Source organism: Bombus flavifrons, chromosome 11, assembly GCF_040668555.2.
Source record: "Bombus flavifrons isolate JBK064 chromosome 11, iyBomFlav1_principal, whole genome shotgun sequence".
Taxonomy (NCBI): Eukaryota; Metazoa; Arthropoda; class Insecta; order Hymenoptera; family Apidae; genus Bombus; species Bombus flavifrons.
Window position 1 is genome coordinate 2,204,493 of NC_138452.1, and position 25,512 is coordinate 2,230,004.

The following is a 25,512-nucleotide window of genomic DNA, read 5'->3' on the forward strand; positions in this document are numbered from 1 at the left end:
TATAGCGACTCGCAGAGCACTGTTCACAAACGCCGCCTATTCGACTATGAATTAAAACATAAATTTCAATCAACCAGCCGAAGACATTTATAGTGGCCCCGTGGCCTCCCGACCAACGTCGTCGTCCTGTGCGTTTGCAAAGCGACCAGTCGATTGCACGGCGAGGACGCTATACACACAACGACAAAGAGAAAGAGAAGGCGACCGGACGAGAGAGGAAGTGGGAGCCATCGGTGAATAAGCGATTAGGAGCAGCCTCGAATCGATTAAATGGATATCGCCGTCTTCGTTCCAGTACCGTTAGCGAAGAATTCGCTTTGAGGTCGCTTCGACGCGTGCACGCGCTTTCTTCTTCGCTTGTTCGCTCTCTTTGTCCCTCACGGCGGAAAAAAAGTTATTCTTAGGATCCCATGGATAGTAAAATCTTACGGTTATCCCCGGCTTCGCGGCTCGCTTTTTCGCAGAGAGAAAGCAGATCATTAAATTCGTTCCCTGTCCAAAGTTGTAAGATATTACGATCGTGCGGCCGATCTTGCAAGCCAAGCTTTACGGATTAATGTTACATCGAATTTTCACAGTACAGGCAACTTTCGCGTATTAGAAATCTAGCTCTCCCTTTTAAGAGTGCATCTCTTCTTGTCAGGGGTTACGGTTTAATAACTTGTACCAAGTGACGCAAGTATAAGTAAGCGCTTCAAGTAATTCCATAAGGCGACTACCAAGTGCGGTCCAATGAAGGTTGTGTCATGGCTGCATTATCGTCACAAATATCGAATATTTTATTTTATAACGACGAAAGCCCTTTTACCCCTGTATAAGAACTAAATTTACTTAGAAAATAAAATCGTTCAAGTAGTTTAATACAAGGCGTAAATGTAATTTAGGGAGAAATAAACGTGAAATGTTTGCATCACTTAGCCTTCACCGAAAGTACAGTAATCTTAACGCGGAATAATTCCATAATTACATTTTTCCAAATCATACATTAAACACTATTTCATCAAATTTGTCCATTTACAATTTCATTATGGTACACTCTCGAATAACCACCACTGGTAACTACAGGGTGTAAAGTATGGCTGATACAGATTAAAAAAGCATAAATCCTCCATTCACCATAAACATTTATTTCATCCTTTAATTTTCTTCTTTATAGTTTCTCTCTGTTTTCTTCTCTGATTCCTTTCGACTCCACAACTTTTGCTTCGAAACAGAACATCAGGAGTAGCGTAAATTTATTCAACAGCACCGATGTTATCGATCCCGTGGACCAAGTTCTCGCGTCGTGTTGTCGAGTCGATATTACTTTTAATTACAGGTAGACGCGGCTTGTTTGTCCCAACGATCCGCAGCCGGTTCGTTAATTATTTCGCATGTGCGCGCTGACCCCGCGGAGTTGTTGGCAACTTTAAACAGCAGTCAGCCGGCAACAGGTAGCTCACGATCACTTGTAATAAGCTAATTATTCTGCCGCTGGTAATAGAAAACCATTAGCAAGTAGTACCGCACCACGCCATTATTAACTGTGTTCCGCCGTCAAAGCCGCCGCCATCGCGTCGACGCTAATTGATGTACACGTCGCGAATACTGATCGCCGATCCATGTATTAATACAAATCGTCAGAGGCTGAGGGATGCGTTCGAGTCCCGCAAAACTCGAGCTTTAGCCATGCGAGTTAATTTACGAATATTACACGCGTGCCAAGCGACACTGTAATTTCCTTCAAATTTTCGTATGCTACGTTACAAATTAAATAAAGAGAAGGAACAATTTTATTTTGTAAATCTCCGTTTCGTGACTTTAATGTTATTCGTTGCATTTCACGTTCAATCTCCGTGATAGGTTGTTTAGAAAACTAGTAAGAAATTGATGCAGCAACGTAACATAGGTTATTGCAGCCCGGGCGTTTTTATGATTGAAGAATAAGGAAGGGAAATGGTTCATCGTGTTCTCAGTACGAGGCACCAGGGAGACGAAAGTTTCCGTAAATCTTTTTTCCTTTTTCTTTTGATAGAAATTCTTCTTTAAAAAATTCTGGAAAAGGGGAGTCCTTTCTACGAAGATATTTTTATGAAATACAGTTTTTAAAAGAGGAATCTGCACGAGAACAGCTTTCTCGGAAATGTCTTGAAAATTCTACTTGAAATTACTTGTGTTATATTTTCGATTTTTCTGGTGTATTTCATTTGGACTCATCAATACGGCATATCCCAGCAATTAAATAATGAAAGTCGAGGATATTGCGTATGTAATTTCACTAGCACTCACCAAGTGCACCGCTAATGCTTTCAGTGAAACTTCAAAGCGTTTCGGAAAGAAACATACCACGGGTCAGCGAGGGATCTGGCTAAGCACTGTGAGGGTAGTTTTAAAGAGGGCTTTTAGGAGCCGCAGTTTGTACCTGTTCCACTTGCAGCCGTATCTATTTTACTCTGTTCAAGCTCTGGGATTCAATTAACACTTAATGGAACGGTGCATCAGAGTGCTGGGCGATAGTGGAACGAACCTGAAAGCGTCGGACGTACGAAATCTTTGTCGTGTCTGAATCATTGAAGCGTTCTCTTAATGCATCCTGGTATTAATCTCGGCCACTTTCTCATGCCAGAAAGCGTATCGAAATTAATCGTACGTTAAGCCTCTAGCCATCCTTTCGCGCGCACAAAGGAAAACCATAGTGTCGCGATCGTATACAGCGGGACACTTACTATCCCGTAGCAATAATTTCCCTGCTTATCTCGGTGTCCCGATAAATTTCAAAAAGCCGACGGGTTATGTCATCGTTCACGGCGTAATATACTTTAACCAAGCAGCGTAACAACGTCTGGGATCCAATAAACGGGTGAAAATCATCCGTCGATAGGTGACCCTCGTGTACCTACCGATAATAATAAAAATAGTTGCGGTTAAGGGAAGGAGGAAACGAGGTGTCGTGACATCGGAAAAAGTGGCCGTTATGTGTTCTTTGACCTCGAATGCGCCATGTGCACGACCATTCCAAACCCTCGTTCGACAGGGAGAAGTGACCTGCTATTGGAACGTGCACGATGGCTTCCAACAGCGGCAAAGAAGGGAACGCGCGCGCCAAACCCTGGCCAAGTTTCACCTCTGGCGAAAAAGGGAAGCCCAGGTTACGGCACGGAGCCCGATTCAATCAGCTTTCATTGTTTAAAAGTGCTGGCCGCGATACCACGACGCTACTCCCACCTTCTCTCACTCCTTGCCTGCACCACACACCACCAAAGGGACAATTCTGTTTCTTGTGCGGTACAGGCCACGACACACCAACCAGTCAGCTAGTACCGCCGTTTCCGGTAAGCTCCAACACCCTTCCACGAACGCGCAGAATATATACGAACACATACACACGCGTCGAACGTCGAGGCTGAATCTTCCAAGCGCTTCCGACTTGATCGTGCCCTCTTCTTTCGACGTGAGTTACATTGACTACGCCGCACATTAATTACCATTAGAGAGGATTGCTCTAATTCCACTTCACTCGTCCCACTCTCGGCTCTGGCCTTGTTCCACCTCTTCCTGCTACCGGCATACACAGTAAAACGGGAACCAGCGGGAAGGGATTCGAGGGGTGTGCTTGTTCCTACTTTCCTTTCTGCTCTCCCATTGAGCTGGCAGAGAAACGTTCCGCAGAAAATCGCGCCAGCAGGAAACTGTGTGAGCTCGAGCGTGGCCCCAAGGAAATTTATTACGGTCACCTTCGACGCTGACTTTAGCATTTTTTTTTCCTCGACGCTCCGTGATCGCTCGAATTCCGACCGTTTTATATCGACGGATATCATCGCGATTTGAATGTTTCCAAAACCTTTATCGGTTCGTTTTGTCCGTGACTGACGATGAGAATCGACGGGATGGCATAGAAAGGAACGGAGAAAAGAAAAGGAAAGAGAGATAAAAGAAGCACACACCGGTGGTTCATGGCGAAAATATGAATCGCGTTCATAACCGTGTCGAGGGTAATTTTCCTTCGTGTTTCAGCATGGTCCGTTTTTATCTAGAATTATCGCGCCGTCTTCGAGGACTGGATACAGAGGATAGCTCCGGTTGCGTGCGCTTTAGAATGCGAAACGCTCGCGTAATTCGCGGTCGTGCATCAAAATATTTATAGCGCGCGAACGTTATAAGCTCCACGGGAAAATAATCCGTTTAGATACTGCGAAACGGCTGATTTACTATCGTGCATAAGTCGTAGACAACACACGGCTACTATCGCCATTCGAAAATATCTAAAGCTCCGGCTCTCGTGCAATTTAGCGTTTAAATAATCCACTAAGAGCTGGCCCGTTCCTAGTCGAAATTAACGTTGCTCCGAACCGATCTAGATCAGATCGGAATCGTCCTTAATTACCGTCAATTATGCATAATTAAAAAGCTCGTGTCGAGCGCATGGTTTTGCGTAAGTCTTGATTATAATAAATAGTTTTCTCGCACGAAAATGTCTAAAATAACGAGAAAAAGCCGCGAATTCTCCTTAACTAGTTGAATTTGAGAATTTAACTCAAGTAGAACGTATATCGTAATTAAGATTAGAAATTTGAGATTTCAACCGAAGTAGAAGATGGTACGTAATTAATGCTAGGAAATTCCAAATTAAGTAATTCAAGGTGTACACCAAACTTTGAGTAAAATTAATTAATTGTATTATAGTGGTATACTTATCGCTTATGTGATATTTATCAGAGTATATTTACGTGAAAATATATTTAATATGAATATAATGTTATTACTCGATATTTTACATTTTTGCATTTCTGCATTCTTATTTTTCTCTCGTCGTTTTACGAGGACTCTTAAATATTTCCCAATATTTCCATTTTCATTTCCATTATTTAGTTGGTTTATATTACGATACAGCTGTGATACAAAAATGGAACATTGATGTATTAAAGGCGTCCGTTAGTTGAAAGAAAATCCAGTTTTAACATCGATTCGAGTACATTAGTCGCATGAAAATGGCGTCACCGTAATTGTCCCAATTTCGCAGTCAATTTATGATTCTAGCTGGCTAGACTTGTACGTTCTCACCGCTCGACACCGCGCGTTCAAGTATTCTACTTTCGGCGTGAGCTTCAAGACAGCTAAAACGCAGTCAACAGCTATCAACGCATTGTCTCGTTTTCACCGTCGATACCGCTTTAAAACAAATTACGGAAATTGCCCTGCACGTTCGACTCCGAGGATAATTATTCGAAATTGTCATGCGGAAAGTAAAGTAAAATGAAACACGGTATATCGGTATGTGTTAGCTATTTGTATCGAGCGAAATATATTTTCAACGAACAAGTGTAATAACGGTAATAAAAATATCATATTTTCCAAAAGGCTTTCGAATTTGTTTTTCGTATGCTTTCAAGCATCGTGTTTATTTTCAACTGGCGATATTCAACGTCGAATCATTAATGTATAAATAATTGATGGAGCAATCGATAATGCATAGGCTGGGGGCGGAATTATGTACAAGCGCCCTCGAACTGCGAGCGTTACACCGTTTTTGAAATCCAATTTATCGTAATATCCCTTCTCTCATTGCGAATCCTCTTTTCTCTCTCTCTCTCTCTCTCTCTCTTAAAAAAAACAAACAAACGGCTAATATGATGTAATTAATAAATGATCGCAATCACCCAATATAGGTCCCGTTTTAACATGATTCCCTTGTAACAGTGGAAAAATATCCATGAATCGAAAACGCTGTGTCACCGTTGTTAGATTTTAATTCGTTATGATTTTCGAAAAGGTCCGCGATATTGAAAAATCGACAAGAGAATTAAAATTTAGAATCCAATCAAATATCTATTTCTCTCCATCATTCGATAACATGGCTGCCAATAATAATTCAACTTTTCACGGAGCAATTTCATTTTTGATTTTTTTTTGCGAGATTTTTTCATCTCGCAACGACGTAATTATGCATAAAATATATGTGTATAACAAAGAACTGGACGGAAGAGGAAGCTCGTTCTATTTAATATTTTTACGATCTTAGAGAGAGAGAGAGAGAGTGATAGAGAGAGAGAGTGTGTGAGAGAGAGAGAGGGAGAGAGAGGGAGAGAGAGCAGCTGCGAAAGTAAAGCCACGCTAGGCTCCTCTCGAACTCGTGCCGCATGCCACGTATTATTGAATGCACGTGCATATACATACAGCTATTACGAAAGGTAATTACCGGTCGTAGTAAAAGCTGGTGCACATTTTCCGCGGTGAACACGCGTACGTGCGCACGGCTCGCGTTACTGTACCGAATTCCGCTTGGAAAGATCCTCGCGTAGAGGCCGATGGAAATCCAGCGAGATCGTAGTCACAATCGACGTTTAAGAGATAGCACATGTTTCGAGGTAGCCTGACAATCTCGATGAACAAAAACACCGTGCTTTGTACCGAATCTGCTTTGAACATAAATCTGTTTTAACGTACGTAAAAATATACTTTTTAAATTAAAAATTATTGTAAATAATTTAATTAAAAAGTTTATATATGACTTGTAGGTGTATACATGGAACAAAAGTGAAAAAGTTATGTAATCTAGTTTTATCTTATAATTTTCTGTTATCGGATCAATTTAAGCAGCGAATGGGAACGGTGGTCTAGCAGGGAATTCCGAGGAAACGTGCGAATGGGGTCGCAAGCGTAGTTAGGAAAATAAAGAATTTCACGGGAACGTTTGCCAGTTTACGCTACGCCCTGAGAAAAAATCCAACGCGACGAATTTTTTCCAGAACAGAGGGAGACCTACTTCGGGCCTCGAAACTCCATTCGTGCGAATACTGGGTTTTAGTTTTGGTAGGATAAAAAGTTTTTTAAGTCCCCTCCTTTCCTCCCCTTCTCACTCTCTCTCTCTCTCTCTCTCTCTCCCTCTCTGTCTGTCTGTCTGTCTGTCTTCCTGTCTCTAGTTTTCACGCAATGCTTACCATATAAAGGATCTTGTCTAGCTTGCATGGTTAATTTCTACATTGGTGTCTTAATTTAAATTCATTGTACCTCGTATAATTTCGGCCGCTAGAGCCGGTTTTGTGTTACGTTATAAAAATGGCAAGAAGTTGATCTGTTTTTATGGTTCATCGTTTTTTATAACCACGTCGTTTAATATAGCCACGCGAGTTTTTGTTGAAAGTTCGCCGGTTACGGATTAATTACCACGGCCATACACTCCACGCTATATAGCGGGATACACTTACAGAAGACATTAAAAAGTTGGAAAGTTTGGCGTCGGAGAAAAGATCGTGTTTTTAACGACTGCAGTCAGCAGCAGGTCAACTCGAGCCGCTCGAGGAAGGGAATAAAGATGTATGCGCGTTCTGGCAACGGAGAATTAAAGACCGTGGTATATTTGCGAAACCATCACTCTAACTGCTTCCTTCCGATGCTTTACTGTACCTTTTTCTCGCGAGAAAAGCGACCGCGACCTGTGGATGGGGTAGTTTAGCAAGAAACAGAGGAACCAAGAAACCAGGCCGAGAGACGATGAAAGAGTGGTTCAGAGCAAGATGGAAAACTAGAGAGCTAAGTTACCGCTTCGGAAGTTGGGAAATTTATGACAATACGTTGTATTTCCGTACGCAAACGAGTGATGCACTGTGTATCGAACATTATTAAATAGGAACAAAAATCGCGTTTCTCGATCCTTTTGAAATTCTATAAGTTCCTTAATTTTGAGATCGAAACTCCGACTTCATAACTTTGACTCCTATTTATAACTAATAGACGTTGCTTTCCCAGGAACGAAGGAAGAAAAATTTATGAACATCGGCAGAACTTTCGACAGTAATGGCTGCAACGTAGATGATTTATAGCTAATGCCGCATTAAAAAAATAAGAACGAAAGATGTATGAAAGTCGATAGAAATTGCGACGGCGATAAATTCAATACGTAGACGTGCACGTCCTTTGACCTAATAGAAGGACCTCAGGAATATTCCGTATCGATGACCCCGAGGACATCCCATTTAAAGCCAACAGCATTCGAGATTTTACGTGATCGTTCACTATTCGGTATGGATCGTAAATAATTCGCCATAGATTTCGTACAACTTTCGTCGTGACCTACTGTGAGGATAGTGTAGTGTATATGAATGTCACGGTTTCATAGATGTCGTAAACGGTATCGACCGCGACCCACGGAAGACTACATGCTGTACAGGCCCACTGCAGACTATGCGCAAGTGTATCCATGATTCATAACGGATTCCGAACGGCGTAATCGTGATCCCCCGTGAACCGCGACCAGTCACGAGCTACACAAGTACACAATTTCTTCGATTAATCTCATTTGTTATCCTACATCAATTTTCTTCATTATGATTATAATGATATCTTAGCTAATGATATCTTAATAAGCTTCTTATTGAAATTATGATTTCCTAAGAACCAGATACAGCTAAGATTTGAAAGACAATTGATAGGTTTTCCATAGTAAATAGGCTTGACATAGTGTTGATAAAGCAAACAGCAATTGGGTGATCAGTGATCGATAATTGCTACTGCCGTGAACTCTGTCCCCAATGGTAGCGTAGAGGAGACCGCGTGTCGACGAAGTGACCTGGTGAATGGGTTGTTAGTCGAAGATTACCTCGACGCCTTACAATCACGGCGTCACTTTGAAACGCATGCTCTGACCCAGCTGCAAGCTATCGACTCGTATGCCAACTAGAGAAGTAGTTACCTTCCCTTCAACTATCGAAGAGAACGTACTGATTAATAGCAGATTCAGCGATTTCCTAGCCGACCCTTTGCCTTCCATTGCCTCTCGAACCCGTGAGTCCTAACAATGAAAACAATTCCAGAGTTTACACTGAACGAGTTTTTACTCCGCTCCAGACCCGATAATATCGTCTCGTCAATTTGATCGTTACCGCGGGATTTTAAATAATTTGAAAACAGTTCTGAACGCTCGTTGGATAATTTTGACGAGCGGAACAAACCGAAAAATCGTTTTACCTTTACCTTCAACGAAACGTCGCCCGTCGTTTGAATTCGATGAACGTGCGCGCGATGAAAATAATTCGATCGATTCTCAGTTCTTTTACAAGGTGATATTTACACGGTGCTTTATACGAAAACTTATCGACTTTCATTAATCGTGGAATAAAGCGTACACGTTAAATTTGATTAATCGCAAAAAAGGCCCCGATCGAAAAACAAAATCTATTCCAAGAAAAATGACATATTGCCGCGAATTTAATTTAGTTACACAAATTGAACATCGTTAAAATCATTTAAGATTTCCCACTGTAAAATAATAAAATAAGAAATCCAAGTTTTTAGCTTTCGCCGATTATACTATATGAATTATTTATATTACGTGAAAAAATGGAATTGCTTACCTCTAATGCTTTTGTGCCGATTCAAATGTCTTCGGGATCGTTTCTTAATACGTACGAACGCTAAATTGTACCGTGGAAAATAATAGCCGAGTTCTTATGCTTTGACAATACGATCGTAGAAAGAAGATCGGTTATCGCGTTGTCTTCTTGACGAACGTTTGTACAAGTCCTCGTTGAAAGTATCCAGGACAAAGGGCGATTAGACCAAATAAATGCTTCTTACCGGTAACCGTTGTTCCTTCGCGAGCCATTTGTTGAGGCAACGAGCTGCCGGAGAACAGAATCGAAGACCTGTATCTTCTCTTGAAAGCTGCGCGCCTGTATTGAAGGCTTGAATAGGCTACGTATGAAATGATTAAGCTCGCCGGGAGAAAGAGATGGACCCTTGAAAGGGTCGGATAAGATTATAGGTTCTTTGACAGGTATAATGGTTCCAGTGCCTCGTTTCTTGGATCATTACATTACGAGCTCGTGAACTCTTTATCGGTACATGCACATACGCGGTGTAATGTCGAGTGAAAAATCGTTCAGTGTGACAATTCTTATTTTAGATGCGCGTGAATATTTATAAATAGACTCTAAACGTTTCTGCACTTATGGCAAATTTAAATGTGTAAAATATCCACAAGAAACTACATTTGTAATGATCTACAGAGGGCGTTGTCTCTATCTTTATTTATAAAATTTCTTTATTATTTAACGTTATTTATATCATTTGAAATATCGTTTAAGAGTTAGGTCAAAGAAGCTCAGAATAAATAATCTTTTCCTGATGTCCTTTAATGTAATAATATTCAAACAACAACCACATTCCTAAATTTTCATTAAATTAATCCTGACCGCGAGAGCTCGCCCTGCAATTACATTAATTTCACGGATTGTTCGTCGGAATGGGGCATAAATTGCTTATCGAATCTCTACGTTGAAATTTCACCGCATCCCTATCGCGTTATTTCGATAGGGAATCACGTGCCCCCGGTTACAGAATATGAACTCGTTATTTATTCCTCATAACCGACGAGTTGCACGTCGCAGGGCGAGGGAGCAGCGGGGATACGCCCGTGATCGATGGCAGTCGAGGGTGCGGTAAGCCTGGCTCTTCAACTTTTTATTAAAACCAGCCAGGGTTAACAAGGACGCGAGCGCGAGCTTTAGCTCGAGCGACCGTGCTGCTGGGAGTGTGAAACGCGCGTAGCTCGCTTAAGTCGCGAACGAGTCGAGAATATCGTCGGTGGTTGCCGAGAAGTAACCCGTGGAGCGAGTTCGAAGAAGCGAGTAAGGGCGAACTATACAAGTAGAATAAGAGAGAGAGAGAGAGAGAGAAAGAGAGAGAGAGAGAGAGAGAGGAAAAGGAAGAGTGGCTCTGGCCTAGCCACGTTGGTGGCTGATGGAAGGTGAGAGGGGTTGATGATGAAGAGGTGACGAGGGTGTACGATGAAGCAAACAAAAAAAAAAGAGAAAAGGTAAAAAGAGGAAAACGCTAGAATAATAGCACAATGCTGAAGTGGGACAGACGTAACATTTGAAATATGTCGTCAGATAGGAAGACAAAGAGACAAGAAAGAGATATCAAGAAGTGAGATAAATAGAATGAGGGGAACTGAATAGCGAGAGTCTTGAGCAAGGGCGACGCGATACGCACAGGGAAACACCGTGAACGCGAACAGGGAAGGAACGAGTGGATAGAGATGAAAACGAGGATGAGGTTTTAGATGAGCACGCAGATGGGGGAATCGAGAACCAAGGGAGAGAAAAGTGAAGTGCAGGGTGATTTGCAAATTCCATCATCCCTCGTCGCATTAGTCCCCTACCTTCCAGGAAGACACCGAGATATACCTGTATATTCAGTCGCCAACGTGGCGTGATTGTGCGCGACAAAAAGACGATTTGCGGCTTTTCCTCTGTAGTTGATCCTCAAGAAGAAGTTGTTTTATGTGTGTACACATCACACAGATATACCGGTGGTACGCCGTACGGTTAAATCTGCCTTTAATGCCGTATGGTCGGCGATTTTCTCTCTTCTTCATATTGGCCACGATATCGTAAAAGAACTTTATGATTCCACGAATTTTCACGACACTAGGTGGTAGTTTTTCAATAGTGATCGTCCGGTTCTGACAGTTTATGGTCGATTCATCGAAGCTCTCGTAGCAGAACCTATAATACGTGTTTCTTCCACCATCTATTTATGATTATCCGTAATTAACTATTTATAATTAACCCAATTAATAATTGACATTTTGATGAAATCATAGTAAGTTGAAATCAACGTAGTTCTCAAAAATAATTTTGAATTTAATTTCCAGCGACTTTCTTTAGAGTAAAAACTGATTGTTACCGTTGAATGGTTAACACAGTCAACAGTTCAGTACCTCATACCAGCTTATTTTACTTCGATTCAAGGAAACAAACAGTTTATTCACGTATATCGAGGGCATAGAGGACATTTCCAAGGAACGCCAGCTATTTTATTCTTTTGTATTCCCGCTGCTTGGTTTCTTAGCGATACTTGTTTCCGTCTTTCATTTATGTCGGTTTCTCGGAGAGTTCCAATAACTGCGCAGACATCGAACAGGAAATAAATGTAATAAATGGTAGAACGCGTAGCGAAACTGATTGTTACGATGATTTTCGAGAGCGCAGGACCGGAAACCGCACGACACCTGGTGACAAGGAACGTGAATTCGAGTGTGCTATTGAAAAATTCCTCGGTTACAACGAAAACGATCGAAGAAAAGCCGTGCGCCGCTCAGAGCGACTCTGCCGCCAAACAAGGCCACTGCATTTTTCTAGTTTACCTCGCACAGGACCGCGATAACTATTTGTCTCGCAGTTCGTTTCATAACACTGTATAACGCTATACCACGCTTACGTCCGGTACGTTTGGTAACCCAGTTTGTTTTGGATAAATCACGATTATGTTAACGTTTCAGTAACTGCTGTTGAATTAAATTAAACTAAATCGCGGACCACGTGCGAATAAATTAAACAAAATTATTTAACTGGTAATTCGGTTGTTTGCGGAAAGTTTCGACGGGTAATTCGAAATTTTATTAACAGCTACGAAACGGAGAGAATGAAGCAATTTAACGGTAACGTAAATAACACAGTCATTCTATATATACATATCTTCTTTTTACTCGGACGACACTCTTCGTGTTTTCGGCGTTCATCCACTCTATTTTTCCAAACCAATCTCTGGAAAAATCGAACACGCGCACGCGCCCGCCACTTTCCATTCAGGTCAACGGTGGAAAGTTTCAGGGAAACCAGCGCGCAAACCGAAACTATCCCGTTAGATTTTCAAGTTGAAACAAAGTTTTCCGTACGCGCGTGTACGCGGATAAGAGACGAGAACGAAAATTGGTCTTGCCATACGAACGAACCAAATAGTAGCTGCGCTTCTGCGTTTTACAAAGCCATGACTTTTTAGCGTATTCGTCTACTTGCACTGCATCGGCTGTCGAGCAGTCATCTAGCCGCGTATACATGCAACCTCTCCCCCAGGCAGCTTCGTCGTTCGTTGCTGCATCTATCTGCCCTTTCAAGCCTTTTATTTCCGACCCTACCTGTTCAGAGGAACTTTTACCCTCAAAGTATTCAAATACCTGTACACTTCGCTTTACGTCGAAAACCGTCCTAGTTTTTTCCCCTCTGCGACTGTTGAGCACGGCTAAGGGGCAGAATGGTAAACAGCGTTAAAAATGTATATGTCTAGGGGTGAAACGAATCCAATTGTCGATGGCGGTGTGTGTTCGTGTTTACAAATCGACAGATTCGGTGAAACGTATTCTTGAAGAATGATATCGCGTACGACTATGATTTGCAAAATATTTAAATGCTTTGAAAAGTAAGATGTAAGTTTAAAAAAAAGAACGAAGGTAAAGAAAAATTAAAAGGACGAAGAGGCAGGACGACGAATCAAGTTGCCAACTGAAGCTTTCTTTCGAAACTTTTCATTTTATCATCTTATAAAAGAGCAGCTCTTTAAAGCGACCTTATCTTTTCCGTTTACGACAAGAACATTTTGAAAAAGTAAAAGGAGTATGAAAAAGAAAAATTATATTTTATTCAAATTTTTAACGAATAAATAGTGGAAAAACGAAGAAATACCCGTGAATGATGCGACATAATTTACTTTAGCTACTGGTCTAGTTCATATGCAGTTATTTATTTATTTATACGTTCCGCGGTGATATAACAGAGAAATTTTCAATGTTTTACAGTCAAACGCAACACGAACTTTTTAGTCCGTAATTCATTCGGGAAAGAAATTGGAAGGATGTATTTTCGAAAGCGACTCTTAGTGAATTTTTCATCGCTCGACCGTGCTACGCCGTTCTTTCGAGACCCTTTATTTCGCTCACTACACGTTCGTTCAAACCTTTCATCTAGCGTCGGTACGTACTCCGTCACGACGTTGACCCAATTTTCACTGGTATCGTGATGCGCTATAACGGCGGATTTGTCTAGGAAAAAATTATGTGGTATCAGGGTGTTCAACGTATCTTAGCGTTTATGCCAGGTAAACAGCTTAGCCGAGACATTAAGTGGAAATATTCATACAAAGCGTGGAAAAATATCAACCCTCTTCATTTTTCTTTCTCTTCCTTTTTTTATACCGTCTCTTAGAGGAAATTTTTCAATGTTCCGATAGAATTATTTGAATTTTTAGGCGGATCGTTAAATTCGATTTATGTATCTTGTTCGTCCTGGCCGCATTGCGTGAACTTTCACCCCGAATAGAGTTCCCGACTTCGTCAGTCGTATTTGTATCTTCGACAAGTACCAAGTCAAGAGGTGAGTGGCGAATAAATCGGTTCCTGGTTGCACACTCCGCCCGCAGTTTCGTTTAATCGCGTTATTTGAGTCGCGATGTATTTTTTCCATCGTGTCATTATACACGAACCGGAATGATGTAACGTCTCAGTACGCGAGCCCATTCGAAGAATTTCTCGGTGCTTGTATTTCTTTCCTTCTTTTTTTCTGGTCGATAATTCCGTTTATTCGTTCCTTTTACACGACGACAAAATCTCCGCGGCAAGTACTAGCAAATACATGCACTGCATGTTTACAATTGGCAGTTTTATGGCAACTTCTTAAGTTCCGGTTTTTCGTATTCGCCGTTCTTATTGCTCCTTATGGAATTGCCTTTCCACTTATCGAAAAGCCTTCCCACCGTCGTAATTTAAAAGGAAACGATTCGACTCTTCTGATTTCCCGTACAACCACTTTCTTCATCCCTTGTCCCGCTTTTCACGAATTCCTATTTCCTGCTGTAACGCAAGCGTTTCTGGAAACATTTATAATATCGGCCCCACGGTGTAACCGGTTATAGTATCGTTTCGAACGATTCATGCTTCTTTTCATTAAGCTCGAGAATACGTAAAAGGGAATCCCAATTTGTTTTCAACGGAATACTTGGGAATTATTCAACGTACTTACGATTATGTTTAATCTATTTACTCTTCTTTCTTATTTGGGCTATACTTTCACCAAATATCTAACGCTCCTCAAAATTTTATAACAAACTCCGTCACTGTCAAACTACACGGTCGAACTTCCAAAAGAAGCTAGAGGAAGGCAGGGAAAAAACGAACGATCTTCCCTAACCAGAATCGCGTAGGTATCTTACTGCAAAGAAGAAACGTCGAAAGTAAGTACGACGTAATTATTAATTGGTATAGGTGCAGATGGTTGAAAATTGCGAAAACCATGACACCGAACGTAACGTATAACGCCGAACGAACCGTAGATAGTCAACGTAGATGGCCGTAGAGTATACTGCGGTATCTACCCTATCCGACTGAAAGCGAGTTTTCGTTTCGATCGCGCTCATTGCCCACGACAATTGCTCGTACAGACTAAAACGCACGAAAGGCAAACATGATCCCGAAAATTCAGAGATACGCTAAACACATTCCTACACATCCATGTAGAGAAGAGAGAAAGACTATGCGGTAAGTGCCGTCACTAACGGTGCACTATACATGGGGCTGCTCGTTGCACCATAACCATCCTACCTGCTCGGTGGTATTGCACTGCATCGTGGCCCAACGAGAAACCCGTGGCAAGGGAGTACACCCGTTCAACAACCTCTGCTGTTTTATCGTTCTTGAACCGTGGTCCTTTTACTTTGCTTTAGTTTTCTTTCTTTTCTTCATTTTTTTTTTTTTTTTTTTTGTGGCGCCCTCCACCCTCCGGTCTTCGCTTTTCTCCAGTTCGTTTTCCCTCATACCTTTCGTTACCCAGCCGCGTGTCCGTTCCATTAGTAAATTTCTAGCGTTCGTTGCTCATTCGCTTGTTTTCCTCTCAGCCTCGGGCATTCCACCGATTTCACCGTTTCGCCTTCTTATCGCGCCTTTTATATTGCGATACTTAGGCAAGTATAGTGCTACCATCGGCAACTTTCGGATAACGAAAATCTTTATTTTAACGAGACTTTATTCGTTAGTCTGCCACTTTTTGCTCCTCTCGCTATGTTGTTTTTCTTTCTTCTTTTTTCTTTTGTAGAATATATCGTGTGTGTATTTGTCACTGTTTCGTTTTTGGTTGGCTGGAAGAAATAAAAGACAACTGTATAGGATTCTATGGGGTATTAGAAGGAGATATCCTCCGACAACAAGATCAAGCTTTTTTTCTCCGCCCTGAGCCGTTGAAAGCGAACGAACGCTTCCACCTATCGTAATAATCTCAGATAATTAATTTCAGTAGGAATGACAGAACATTTATCTTCGTTAGAGAGGAACGGTAGCTCGACGAGGATCGTTCGAGACGCAATAGCTGAGAAAAGGGGGCACGCGGTAAATCTGCCAAATAATTGCACGTTCGAAAGCGCTTAATTGCGCAGGCTGCACAATAAATTACGGTCCAATTCCTGGCGAAACAGTCGACTAAATGTCTGGCCCGCGACCCGGAGTTCTCGCTAACGCGAAAGCCGGGAAAGATGTGGCTCGCGTTTCATTCGACCGCTCTCCGCTTGTCCACGAAATTAAACTCTCCTTCCCTGTTACATCGACAAAAGGCTTATAGCCTTAAATCCCACCCATCTGCCGCCTGTATTCGTCAAACTTTAATTAGCATCGACTTGGTTTATTTTTTAACAAGATTTCTCTTCCTTTGCTTCGGCATCGCTTGGCCATAATCTCGAAATTTTATTAGCTCCGAACGAAATTCAAAATAAGTTTTCAGACCCTCGTTGCAGGTACGCGCGCGTGCCGCGTTTAAATCTGTCCGCTTATTAGCCCATTACCATAAGACCGTGCCAGTAAAAGTCTACGAGGAGGATCCCGCCGGCGAATCTAACAATCTGCATGGCGTCGTTGTTTTTTTTTTTTTTAACGCTTCTGAAGATCCCCTTACATCTTTTATTTCGCGCATTAACTGTCCGGTTAATCTGCCGCGGAATTACGATCGATCCGATACAGCTTGTCGCTTGCCAATTAAAGGACAATTTTTCTCTGAATCCTTTCGCTGACCGTGCTCGCGACTATGTGTATTTTCCCATGAAAAGCGGCTCGAGGATCGGATATCGCGTCACTGTTACTTCGACACGCATAACGATAAATGCGAGATAGGCCTCGTGCAAATACACGATCTCTTATCGCTCAAAATTACGTTTTTTAATTAAAATTCCTGTCAGCAATTACTGTCGTACACTTTTCTCTTCTCTGTGAATGCGTTCGAATAAATTCTACCCAAAACGAAAGTAGGTCGTGATGTAAGCTATCGTTATTGCGCTTTTAGTGAGATATTTTTTATCGTAATGAATTTCAAAGTGATTCTAGATTGTTACCGGATAAATTAGAGTTTGATAAACGTATTAAAGGAAAGCTGTTGCCTTGCCTGATTGCCGTGTTATTAGTTATTAGTTTGCTGTTTAATTGATTTCCTCTGGAAATCTAGGGAGACTTTCGCTATTTCGCGACGGACACGTTCGCCACGGGATTGCAATAATATACTTTCCGGTCTGTCTGAAATTCAGTTTACGCGGTTACTTCGTCGGAACAATAATTGTTTGGACGTATTATACAAGTAGTAAAGCAAATTAGTCGCAGACGTGACTGGCGTACATTTAGATCGGATATGTGCTATTGCGTCAATTGGTTTGGAGCCACAGAATGGCGCCAGAACGATTTCATTAATTACGAGAGTAAATTGAAAGGTAACGAGCTTGATGAAATACTATGCGTTGTAATAGTTCGACCGAATATTACATATGGCCGTGTTCCCAGAATTTCTATTATCGATAGACGTCGCGGTTGAAACAAACTTAATTTAACTAACTACTTGGAAAATCGAAACGAATAAATTTCCATTCTCATACGATCTTCCTGATTAATTCTCGTGAAGTAGAGAAAATACGGGAAGACTTCGGTTGATCGAGTAAGAAAATCGTAGCTTTATTTGAAATTAAACGCGATAAATATAATATCGTTCCACTGCAACGATGGTTACGCGCGATAGAGCCTGCACAAATAACCGACGAGATAGAGAAGGACATGGTTACTTGTTCGTGGGCTCGTAAGATTCCTTCCTTCATATTCCTCGAGAGTGGCAGTTCCTCTTATCTGTCCTTCCGTAACACAGGAGTTTCCCTAAGCTGATAGAGGAATTATGATAGAAGTTAATGCGAAATTATGGCGCACCGTTGAATCAGCATGACAAGCATACATCCCGTGTGGTTTCGCGTGTCAGTTTAATATTCAACCAACGTTGCTTGCAATAACATATTTCTAGAAAATAACGTCAGCGACACATTTCAAGAAGTGACTTTATTCGACTTTGCAAGTGGTCACTTACTATCGTAATAAAATCATCTCAATGTCTTTTAAAAGAAATAACGGAAGAACGATCTTGAGAACAAATTGCGCAGATACATATTTTTTCAAATTTTATTTTTTATCACAATATTATCATAATGTCGTGACTCTCACTTATGATAATCGTTAAATCAACTCGCGTGTTTGTAATCCATTTAAGATAAAAGTTTTCGTGATTCAAAAATTGTTGATTCATTGCTGTATCATGTTGTAATTGTGATTTATGATAACAGGAGATAAATATCGCATTAATTCCCCTCTATTAATGTTATTAAAAGCTGTATTGATATTTTGCAACGATTTTTTGTCAGCTTTCTACAAAATTTATCTCTTTGTGCAGATTATAAATCACTTTAGCTTTTCAATACTGTAATAAAATACAGATAAAACCTCAGTAGTAATTAAACTTAAATCTGTTAACCAATGATAGAAAGCCATCGATATTTCATTATCTCGAAATTCGAATGAAAAAACTTGTGTCATTATCTCGAAATCCAAATTAGAAGTACATGTTATAAATTTTGTTAATAGAGATAAAAGGTGAATAAAGACGGAAGGTAGATGTCATTTAATAAATTCTTGTGTCACATAAATCCAGCGACTATGAAACGAATTTACTATTATAATTTGGTCTCTACATGTATATTAGCTAGATACATCTTTACAATAATGCCTCAATGATTTATGTATATTTAAAGAAACAATATCTCCAATCGGGCCGTTCAAATAATTATTATGCGACACTATGTCTTCTTTTTAATTACGATTTAATGAACTCCTGATTCAATGTAATGAAATAAATTGGCTTCAATTTATAAACAATTAATCAATGGGAATATTTGGGGAAATAAATTAATTATATACCATGATGAAATTCGTGGCAATTAAATACGAGCTCGAAATAACTATACTTAAATATTTAATCTGTTACGAAGGAAATTAAATTGGAAGACACTTCTGTATCTCAAAATTATGATTTGTTTTTTGCGATTACATTTTGTAAAAGTAAAGAATAATTTAAGTACATGTGTTTTCATTTTATTAAAATGCATTTGGGATTAATTCTAAGCGACGAATTTCTTAAGCTATCTTAATCCATTTCTTAAGTCAATGATAACAGCTATAAATGTAAGATCAACGCGGGTAAATCGGATATATTGAGCAGTAAAAATTGAGAAGGAAATCCGCCGTGGCAATTAAAACGTAGTATATTAAAAACAGCTCCACTTGCTTTAATTCGATCGCGTATAATGCGCGTTCTATCCCAACGTATTTTACGCATGCAACCTGCCCGTTCCAGGGTTTGCGAAACAAAGAAGAGGAACAGGAAGAGGGATCGCCCCGAAGAAAAGAAAAAAGAAACGGGAGAGTTGAATAAAGTCGAGCGAAGCAGTGAGTCATAAATACCGTGGCATAATGCAAGTTCCATTTCCGTGATGGAATGGAGATGGGTGTGCGCAATGTGAACTGGAAAAATAATATAAGGCTAATAAGCTCTTAAATTTACCGGGAAACCTCTTGGTCGCGAGTTATCTATGGATTGCAGGTGTAGAAATAATACCTCGCTCCTTTGCTTGTGCATGCCTCATTTTTATCGTCCTCAACGGGCGCGCATGCAAGATGCCTGGGCGAAATCTCAGCCAGCTTAAAAGCCTGATATATCCGCGTACGCGTTTCACCGCGTTGGACACCACGTGACTTTAAGCTTCGTTCGATGGAAAATACTGACGTTGCTTTGCGCCAATTACGAGTTGGATCTTCGAGCTTTCGAAAGCTTCCCCCATCGTTAGATTAAAAAGCAAGTCAGAATAACTATTCTGTGATTCAACAAATTGATGGTCAGATTCACGTGAATTGTCTGCGAGAAAACAATATACCAGAACAATTAAATGCGTAATTGTCGTGAATAACTGTTTAGTTGGAAAACATTAAAAAGTTATATCGAAGCTCCACTGTCTTCGGGGCATTGTGTACCCTGTCAGCCATGCGTATTAATACACTTGATGTGTCTGGTCAAAATGTGATATTCGATAGGAGCTGAGTGCTTTTCACTGCTTTATTTTTTTATTATTTCACTATAGATTTGATATTTCGACCAAATCATGTATGCTATATAATGTGAAGTATTAATTGAAGTAAAATTTGAGGTGTTATTGTACGTTGAATTTTTTATTAAGTAATGTTTTATGAATAAGCGTCGTCATACTTCTAGCTGGCAATGTACACTATGTAGTTTGGTATGTTTATCGAAAATGTATAAGTTACGTGGTTTAAGTTAAAGTAATTCGAGAACAATAGATTCTAAAAGAAAGACCAGCTCGTTGTTAAAGCAGATATTCTTTTCAGAGTAGAATATTAAATAACGATAATTTTGCAGGTGAGCCATGAGCCCCGGAAGGGCAGGAAACTTTTTCGAAAGTTCTACGGCAGGATCAGATAAGCGAATGCTTTAATACTCCCCCGACCAAAGTTAAAATTCTTATCGGATAAGATATCTCGGCAGCTCTCTTTAGAAGAGGAGAGATAAAGGGAAATCCAATATAAAAAGATGAAATGATTCTAAAGAGCAGGCAGAATGAAGTCCAACGTTGGATAGTAGTAATCCATGGACAATCTTTCTTTCCTTTTTTTCTACATAAATGCGTCTACCTCAAAGGTAATTAAACAAAGTTAATTTGTAACCTTGACGCTGCTAATAAACTATTATTAAAACATTTTCGATATTCGATAACGAAGAATGAACAATTTACTAACAATATTAAATATTTGTTTATCTTTTGAAAATAAAGTTTAACTTATAGAAACTCAATGATAATAAAATGTAGTTACGCTAAGAGCGCTGACATTGGTAGCAATTTTTCACTAAGCACAGCGATACCAGTTTTCTTTTTCTCTTCATGAAGCCTCGAGCCGAGGCGTGCGTCGGTCTATCGTTTCAAGTTAGTTTCTATGAACTTTACACGTCCCGTGCCTGGGCTGCCGGAATAAGGGAAAACCGAGACTTTATTTTAACTCCACCATTCCCGAATTCGATAAATCCTTTCTAGTTTTCTTTCATTTTCCCTTCACTTACCTCCTATCCGTTTGGCCGACGCTTTTCACGCCTAATCGACGAACGAACATCGATTATCACTTGTCCCGGTTGGTCCGTGTCATCGATCCTTTTACACGAGCCAGAGGAATATCTACCGGAACAAACTCGCGGTGATACAACTTCGAAATCCTCCTCCGTTATTTGTAATACAAGAGCATGACAAGAAAAAGAACGTTGGTATGGTTTTGACGTTAAATTGGATTAAGTTTGTCCGCGATATTTCATTTAAACTTCTATCCACTTCATCCACTTCATCCACTTTGTTATGGCGTGCTTGTAACACATTTTACAGACGACGCTGTTTCAAAGTCAATAGAAAACGCGTCAAGAAGTTGAAGTTTCAAGTAAAATTTCATTTTTCTCGTGTCTTCTTCCTCTTCGTCGTGTAGACGGTTTTAGTATATGCAATTGCTTCCGTATGTATTTTTTAAGGTAGTATTTTTGGCGATATAATTTCCGAAAGTATTATTTTTGGATGAACACCATGCACATTCGTGTATTTCATGGCATGATTCTTGTAAGAGGCAATACCATTATCTTTCCCCGTGATATGTAAACCTACCACCGCTACCTCCTATACGCTTTTCAACGACCTCGTTCACCGTACGTTCCGCGTTCATGTCTCGAAGGCAACGACCAACTTTTCTTATGCACGATAGCCGCCGGAAGTCAACGGAGGAAGCTCTCGTTTCATCTATCTTCGGAACAGATTGAGTAATAAGAATTTACAAGCGCAATGCTTGTTTCTTCATACTCTCATGCTCGAACGTCACCGATATACAGTCCGATTTGATAAATAATATATTGTCTTCCTCTTTCTCCGTATCTTCTGCTTTTGTCTTTGTTCAACACGAAATTGTTGAATTATTTGATGTAGCCAGGTGCGCAAACATAACCAGCGCTGTTTCAATAAACAGCTCGGAAAAGAAGATAAACATGAACCTTTCTGACATTAGGACAAAATGATTTTGCAAGAGTTTTTCATGTAACGTTATTTTCCTTGTATTTTATCCAAACTTTATATGATATACTTTCATCTCTCGAGTCGGAAAAATATTTTTAATTAGAAATCAAAATGTTGTTTGATGGAAAAGAGGAGTCCGTTACAATTTTGACAGAAACTGGGAAATCGTGGAACGATGTCCCCGTTCTATAGAACAGTTTTCCATTTTATAGAGGTCCACCATTCTATTCACCATTCAGTGGTTTTCCATTTTATCCAGTAGTAAGTGTATTTCTCTCTACCAGTAACCGCATCACGAGGCAACGACGAAGCTTCTTCCCAAAAGCGCGGAGCCGTTAGTTCGCCGTTGAATCGGGATTCAAGTAGTCTTGGAAGTGAGCAGAGGAACCGTTTGTTTCTCGCAATCTGCCGGACGGTAAATTTCAAGCGAATGGCGTGTGGAATAGTGCAGAATGGGAATGGCTGTTGGCTGAACATAGGGGGAGGTCGAAGAACCTCGGTTATACAAGTTAGGGATGGAACTATTCTGAAGGGAAAGGGGTACGGCTGAACCATCGCTGAAAGCCTCCCGGGGAATCAGCTGATCTTCGAACGACTGCTCCCTGCGGTTTCTGATGTACAATCGCTGTAGCACACGCTATCGAATTCCTGAGATACCGATTTCAGGGACGTCATTATACGGTTCGCGAGAAACCTGACCGGTTTACCATGGCTTCCTTAGCGACGTGGTTGACATTTAACCCTACTGGGATTGTACGTGATTTGACAGATACACGTGAAGATCACAGGAAAAGACATGAATATGTTTTTGTAAGTATGCTCTATCTTTTAATACTATTAAATCACACAAGAAAAATTAATAACAGTGATGTGCCATATCGTCATATATATTTATCCTTGTGCTTGTTGTATCAGACAGATTTTCTAAAAGAAAATATTCTCGATTAACAAATTGTATTATCGATTAACATGGTCGAATATTTGTAACGTACTATACATATCAGGCCTAGAGTACCAGGAGCTGGGCGCCCATTTTTGCAGATGCACTAAAAAATTGATATATAATATATATAATATATATTATATTACTATAAGCCTTAATTAATATTGTATCGGTAATATAACATTTTCTACTTACCATAGCGTCAGCCAGCTTAATGAAGTAGTCTGACATAAGAAGAACGACGAAAAGGAAGACAAAAAGTCTCACCGATTGATTCATATTACTACCTGATTGATTCTCATAGCAATATTGTGCTTCTTATATATACCGCAATGTTGAAGCGTTTTCACATATAAATAGATTTATGAACCGTTGCGTGAAGCAATAAAACGAGCCTTTCGTGATAATCGTTGGGAATATGTAATATAAACATATAAATATGTGTTAGAAACATATAAATTTGTGAAGCAATAAATTTTGCTTATAAAGTCAGGAATAACAACAAAAGTGATAATAATTATTATCCAAGCATGCCGATATCAGTCCATCAATTTTATTTAGGAATGCCTAAAATTAGTCCATACTAGAGTGGAAGGAGGAAAAGAGGAGAAAAAGGAACAGGAGAAAAGTGAAGCCGTTTAAAGCTATTAAGGTATATTAAATTTTAACTAATTAAGTTAAGTTATGATTAATTAATTAATTATAATTAATTGCATTGAAGTATATTTGTGAATACGAGCAATTTCTATATGCTGACCATATTATTAGCAATGGGTGCTTAATATAATGTAATAATATTTGTGATATTTGGTATTTTACACATCCATCAATAGAGGAATCAAATTAGTTTATTCAATCGATTATTGTCATCTTGTTTGATAATTACAAATTGCTCCCATTATAATAAAATTAAACATTCCTCTCATATTATACTATAACTGTCATTATAACATATGACGTATTTTTTAGAACTCCGATTTCTTTAGGTTTAAGGATAATTTTCGTTACGCGACGATAAGTAACTCTCACAAACCTGGATACTTTGTAGCAAGTTAATTCCTGTTCGAGGAGGTTCCTGCGTGAACTGAAAGCGCAAAGTCATTGACAGAACCTTCCTCAGTTGTTGTGACTATTAGGGAGCGTTCCACTTACTAGACTAATTGTAAGGGAACAACACAGTGGAAAATTGAAGAAAATGAAGCGAGTGTTTGTTGTACTTGGAAATCTTGATTTCAATGGATATAGTAATTCTTCTGTTACATGTAATCGATAACTTCAAGTAACTGTGCAATAATAACAGTGGCTTTTTAAATTTTGTGTCTGTTTAAATTGTATTTATTTGTATCTAATAAATACATTTACATAGTTTTGTAAAATTATTTGATAAGGTAATTTATATAAACAATATTTACATAATTTGATAAAGTTCTTTGATCGCGTTTCTGCTGAATGCGCGATCAAGTTTTTCACGGTCACTTGGGCATCGAAATCATCAACGGGCATCTCATAAATTGGAGATAAGCTACTCGCGAGAACATCGATGATTCGAGAAGTGGTGCGCGAACCGATTATTACGGTCGATCGATGTTTATTCATCGGCGTGATCCATTGTGGTATAGTGATTTCGCGAGCAGTGAAAAATCAGATTTACACGTCCGTTTCACGACGGGATAAAAGAGGGTGCCGCCGATCATTTTTCAATTACAAACAGCTGCTTGATCAGAGATATTGAATTCAGCGACACAGCTTCGGCTGAAATAAAAACGACACGAAGCGAAATATTGATTCGAACGATGATTTCGCGAGATCCGTGGCTCGCGAATACACGCCCGACCTTTGCAAGATAAATCTGCCTGGGTGTAAAATCAAAATGTCCCGGCGAGAGATCACGTTTTATCCGACCTCAGCGAGACACCCCGTCGTCTATTATCCGGCATTATATTTCGCGTTATTCGACGACGCAATTTCAGTGGATTTACCCTTCAGCCGAGGATAAAAAAAGAGAGATAGAGAAAGAGAAAAAATTTGGGAGAGAAAGAGAAAGAAGAATTCTGACCTCTGATTGGTCTCAATCGGATTGCCGACGCGCTGTTGGAACTTAGTGACTGAAAATTGGGCAGTCGCCAGACGTTTTATACGAAAGACACGTTCGTTGCCCTCTTTGCTCCTTTGTTTTTTCTCGCATATCTATAATTGAATCGGAAGCTATTCCGAATGACAGCTTTGAAAAACAGGCAACTCGAAATGACTAAACGCATTATGAAATCGAAAATATTGGTACCGAGCGAAACATTGTTGCATTCAGATTTAATACTTTATCGAACAGTTCACAATCAAACATTGTTTCACGCAAATCAACA

At 40.0% G+C, this 25,512-nt stretch overlaps 1 protein-coding gene and 1 long non-coding RNA gene across 2 annotated transcripts in view; one reads left to right on the plus strand and one right to left on the minus strand.

Moving 5' to 3' along the window:
• Timp (Tissue inhibitor of metalloproteases) overlaps positions 1 to 25,512 on the plus strand; it is a 339,739-nt gene that overhangs the window by 146,654 nt on the left and 167,573 nt on the right. The gene's annotated exons all lie outside the window — the stretch shown is intronic.
• On the minus strand, positions 22,997 to 23,501 carry LOC138184873 (uncharacterized). Its single transcript, XR_011174434.1, has 3 exons — positions 23,348 to 23,501; positions 23,202 to 23,255; positions 22,997 to 23,133 (listed from the first exon to the last, which is right to left on the minus strand). It is a non-coding gene; the product is annotated as an uncharacterized LOC138184873 (long non-coding RNA).